Raw genomic sequence first — 6,000 nt, 5'->3', positions numbered from 1 at the left:
AAGATGAAGGCTCTGGGAATAAGGCAAACATTTAAAGGGACAGAAAACTAGAACAGGACAGAGAAAGGGCCTATAAGTGTTAAACAGCATTTTTACTTAAAATTAAAAAAAATTACCTATAAATACTTACACATAATCGTTTCTGATCTTTAAATAAAAGGTAATATTAGACAAAGGAAATTTATTACAAGTAAACGGAGCTGAAAACTATAGTTTCCCATGTGCTCCATTCAAGAGAACCTCCAACCAAAATTGACGTTTGCCATGTGTTACATTAAGAAATTCCATGTGTCAGTATCTAAGTCTGTGTCACTCATACAGGCACCAGAACTTCCTGTATGATGAAATCACATGGACTGTTCCACACAGGCTCTCCATAGAAGGGGACACAAACTTCCATTTACACAGTTACGGATAATGATTAGACAGGCTCCTCTCACACAGCTCTAATGTCTCCCTGGCTCTATGCTCAGGGCCGTAGCTTGAGTGTGCTGGGCCCCATGCTACACTTTTGAATGAGCCCCAACCATAGATCCCCCCCCCTAAGCATGGACCACCACATCAGACCCAAGACTAGACAAAAATAAGGCATTTACTCACCGCTCCTGGCTTCTCTTATCTTCAGGTCCTGCTCTGGATCCCCACAGGCTACCACATCAGGCCCTGGCACAAAAGGTCTGTGCCACAGCACATGGACGGTCCTGATGCTCGGCAGAAATCCCCTTACCCTGTGGCCATGGTAGGCCCCTCCCATGAGACCACGTTCGCTACGCCACTCTCTATGCTTATAATCTCTTCTTTATGAGAATATTGTGGATAGGACAATCACACCATCCCTCCAACAGATATGATATTGGCTTTAGTTGCTTATGTGATTCTGTACTGAGGCAAAATGGGATTGACAACATAGTACAGACGAAGACAAAGCAGGGTGAATTCGAAAATTCAAGATGGTGGCTGATCAGAAGTAGACAGGAGGCTGGATTGCAGGGAAGTATGTACAATATGCATAAAAGAAGTCCAGAGCTGGATAGACAATCAGGTGGGGGGTGCTGATTGAAAGTTGCATTTCCCCCTGATGTTTTCTTTGAGGAATTCCATTAATATGTCATTCTCTGTTTCTTGCTGATTCTATCACTAGACATCAGATCCATCAAACTTTCCGCTGTTGCACAGCAACAGTCTGAATTAAGTCTCGGTGACATGCTTTCTTTCTCCCCATGAGTCAATAGGGATAAACCTGTGTCACTTATTATAGACACCAGAACTATTTGTATGATGCCATTACAAGCTTCAGCCTCTCATTCAAAGTGTTCCACACAAGCTCTCCACAAGGGCAGGCGGCCCAAACTCCACTTGGCGATGATGATTAGACCGGTTCCCGGTCACACATCCACAATGAATAAGACCACAGTTGAGCCTATCTGGTTCTATTCACACTGCGCTACAAACCATCTTGGGTTCTGGTGAGGTTTCCATCTGTTTTGACAGCCAGAATAGCACAGCATGAAACATTATTTTTGCTGTCAAAATGTAGAAACCTCAACTTGGTCATGGCTCATAGCACATTTATTAGAATATTAAAGGAATCACACTGTCCTCCCCAGCTGACTGAGATGGTTCTGACTCCACCTGCTTATGTGATGCTGTGCTGAGGAATCATCGGATTGAAAGGACAGAGGTAGAGAAAACTAAAAAGCAAAACTGTGTCTGACCTGTAGTAGTCAGGAGGCTGGATGGATTGCAGGGAAGGGAATTCAATATATTGTTCATAAAATGGTCCAGCGTTTTATAGACAAACAGGTTTGGGGACTTAGAATGAAAAGTAGTGTTTCCACTAGAGTTCTTTTTTAAGGCACAATTTCAAACATCCATATAAAAATTAAGTATTTCCAATCTACTAGCAGCTCCGGGGGAGGGGGGCACAGTTATAGCGTTAATCAATCGGATAAATATATTCCGGAGAGTTTTCAAATCTCAACCAGTAATGACATGAGTGTAGAATTTTGTTGTGGGTATCCTGCAAATAGGCAGTAAGTTCCTCCATACGTTTCACCTCCTGAATTTGTACAGACATATTTAGTGTATCTGGAGGAAGTTGGGATAGCATGATGTGAGCCCAGCCCTATCTCTTTAATGGCAGAGTGCGATCTGCCATTAGAGAGGAACACCTATATTTACATTCCGGAACATTGGCAGCTGGAACATAAATATACATATTGTAGACGTCTAGGGGTAAAATTGCTAAATGGCATCAGAGCCAAGGCTTATGGTGACACTTTCATTTTAAAGGACGTGTGCATGGCCATTTACCCTACATTGTTATTTCTAGTACAAAGTATCCTTAAAGTTAATATAGATGTCAAAACAAAAACTACTCTTAGGGTATGTTCACACGCTTAGCAAAATAAGTCTAAAAATGCGGAGCGGTTTTCAAGCCAAAACAGCTCCTGATTTTCGGCCGTTTTTGTAACAACTCGCGTTTTTCACGGCGTATTTTACGGCCGTTATTGGAGCTGTTTTTCAATGGAGTCAATGAAAAACGCCTCCAAAAACGCCCCAAGAAGTGACATGCACGTCTTTTTCGCGGGAGTCTTTTTATGCGCCGTATTTTGACAGCGACGCGGAAAATGAAGCCTCGTGGGAACAGAACACAGTAAATCCTATTGCAAGCAATGGGCAGATGTTTGGAGGCGTAATGGTGCCGTTTTTTCAGGCGTAATTCGAGGCGTAAATGGCCCGAATTACGTCTGAAACCACTGCGTGTGAACATACCCTTACGTACAAGCAATGCAGGCATTTATTTGGTACAGGGCGTGTATGGGATCTCTCTTCCAATAATGTCTAAATTACAAGTTTTGACACTCCTGTGATCTCACAATTTTTCTGATCTAAACAGTAGGAAGCATTCAGAAGCAAATATAGAGCTGCAAAGCGAACAAACCCACGATCAACCCACGTTAAAACTTTGTGAGATCATGCTTTATACCGGTTGTGTATTGTGCTAAACATTCTGGTAGATGCTTTATGCTTTCATGTTTACCTTTGTTTTTGTTTGCATCCCAGTGATCTGATGTCAGCAATACCTGTGTAATAGCCACGTGTCAATAAGTCCCATTTTTTTCCAAGGAAATGTAAACAGTGTACATGTTTTTGTCTCCTAAGGCTACACTCACGTGAACGTTTATCGTCCGCAAAACACGCGTTTTATCCGCGTGTATCTCCACCTGAGTTTCATTTGTCCATGTTTAGTACACGTATGTTATCCGAATTGTATGCGTATTTCACGGGTGCAAAAAAAATAAAAATGGATGCATGATTTATACCACGATTTCATCCCAACCCTCAGAAAACACCCACGGGAAGGACACATTATCACACAAATCGGTTTTAATTGTTTTTCTTCCAATTTCCTTAGCAACTGTGCGTGAAATACGCACAGCACATGGATGTCATCCGTGTGCTTTCCGTTATTTTCATGCAAACATTGATTTTAATGGGTGACTCTAATCCACAAACACGGATAAAAATAGGACATGAAGTGAGTTTTGCGCAACGGACACACACTCCCTAAAAAATCACGGATGTGTGAATAGCTTCATTGGATTGCATGGGTCAGTGTGGTCCGTTGTTAAAACGGACAGCACATGGACGCGGAACACGCTCGTGTGAATGAGCCCTTATACAGTAATAAAGGTTTCCTTTGGGGTTTTGTATGCAGTATTTCTTCCGGTATTGAGGATTCTAGTGCTCTAGCTTTTATGTAGTACTTAACCCCTTCCCGCTCCTGGACGTACTATTAGGTCATGGCAGCTGTATCGTTCGCGCTCCATGACCTAATAGTACGTCTCGGGAGTAACGGCCGTTTCGGCCGTCCTCCCGACACATACAGGAGCTGTGACAGCTGCTGTCTCGTACAGCAGCTGTCACAGATCCTACAGCGGGGACCGATCGCTGTGTCCCCGCTGATTAACCCCTTAAAAGCCGCGTTCTATAGAGATCGCGGCTTTTTAGGGGTTAAGCTGCCATCGCCGGCCTGCTACACGATAGCGGCCGGCGATGGTGACTATGGCAACCAGACACCAAACAATGGCGTCCGGCTATGCCATAGACGGAAGCCTAGTGGGTCCTGACAACGTCAGGACCCACTATGCTTGCTGTCAGTGAGTAGCTGACAGTTCTAATACACTGCACTACGCATGTAGTGCAGTGTATTAGAATTGCGATCAGGGCCTCCTGCCCTCAAGTCCCCTAGTGGGACAAAGTAATAAAGTAAAAAAAAAGTTAAAAAAAGATGTGTAAAAATAAGAAAATAAAAGTTTTAAAAGTATTAAAAGTAAAAATCCCCCTTTTTACCTTATCAGTCATTTATTATTAATAAAAATATATAAAGAAACAAATAAACTATACATAATTGGTATCGCCGCGTCCGTAACGGCCTGAACTACAAAATTATTTCGTTATTTATCCCGCACGGTGAACGCCGTAAAAGAAAATAATAATAAACCGTACCACAATCACAATTGTTTGGTCACTTCACCTCCCAAAAAATGGAATAAAAAGGAGATCAAAAAGTCGCATGTACCGAAAAATGGTACTGATCGAAACTACAGTTCGTTACGCAAAAAATAAGTCCTCGCACGGCTTTATTGATTGAAAAATAAAAAAGTTCTGGCGCTTAGAATAAGGTAACAAAAAGTGAATGATTTTTTACAAAACGTATTTTATTGTGCAAACGCCATAAGACATAAAAAAAAACTATAAACATCTGGTGTCACCGTAATCGTATCGCCCCGCAGAATAAAGTGAATGTCATTTATAGCGCACGGTGAACGCTGTAAAAAAAATTGAATAGAAAAACAATAGTAGAATTGCTGTTTTTTAGTCACCACGCCACCTAAAAATAGAATAAAAACGGATCAAAAAGCCGCATGCACCCCAAGAAAACTACAATGAATTCCTCAAGTGGTCTAGTTTCCAAATTGGGGTCACTTTTGGGGGGTTTCCAATGTTTTGGCACCACAAGACCTCTTCAAACCTGACATGGTGCCTAATAAAAAAGAGGCCTCAAAATCCACTAGGGGCTCCTTTGCTTCTGAGGCCGGTGCTTCAGTCCATTACCACCCAAGGGCCACATGTGGGATATTTCTCTAAACTGCAGAATCTGGGCAATACGTATTAAGTTGCGTTTCTCTGATAAATCCTTTTGTGTTATAAAAAAAATGGTATAAAAGGATTTTCTGACAAAAAAAAGTAAATTTCACCTCTACTTTGCGCTAAATTTCTGTGAAACACCTAAAGGGTTCATAAACTTTCTAAATGCTGTTGTGAATACTTTGAGGGGTCTAGTTTCTAAAATGGGGTGTTTGATAGGGGTTTCTATTATATAGGTCCCTCAAAGCAACTTCAGAACTGAACTGTAACCTAAAAAAATAAATAAATGAGGCAATACTTTGCTTCTTACATTATACTGATAATGAGCTGTGCCCACCCTGAGATGAACCCAGTTGTGACCGTTTGTATAAACGGAGACCCCTATTAGACCGTTTCAGTGCCCTGTTTTCCCAAGCATACACCCCGAGAAGTGTATTTCTATTGAGTCCCTGGTACATTTTAAAGGGAGGGTTTAATTCCGCGAGTACCTGCCGGGTAAGAGGGCAAGGTATGGCGTGAAGATGTATAAGCTGTGCGAGAGTGCATCAGGGTATACCTACAGGTTTAGGATATATGAAGGAAAGGCCACCCCCAAACCAGACTGCATCCTGGACTACAATAGGTACATGGGAGGGATGGACTTGTCAGATCAAGTCCTGAAGCCCTACAGCGCCATGCGGTGTGGTATAAGAAGCTGGCCGGGCACATCATACAGATGGCTTTGTACAATGCATACGTGCTACGTCGATGTGCAGGCCAGACGGGAATTTTCCTGGAATTCAAGAGGTGATTATCAAGAACCTAATCTTTAGGGACCAAGAAGGGGGGGCACCCAGTACTTCTGGA

Source organism: Rhinoderma darwinii, chromosome 5, assembly GCF_050947455.1.
Source record: "Rhinoderma darwinii isolate aRhiDar2 chromosome 5, aRhiDar2.hap1, whole genome shotgun sequence".
NCBI classification, from domain to species: Eukaryota; Metazoa; Chordata; class Amphibia; order Anura; family Rhinodermatidae; genus Rhinoderma; species Rhinoderma darwinii.
The sequence above is the reverse complement of the archived record's forward strand: the minus strand, read 5'-3'. Positions refer to the sequence as shown.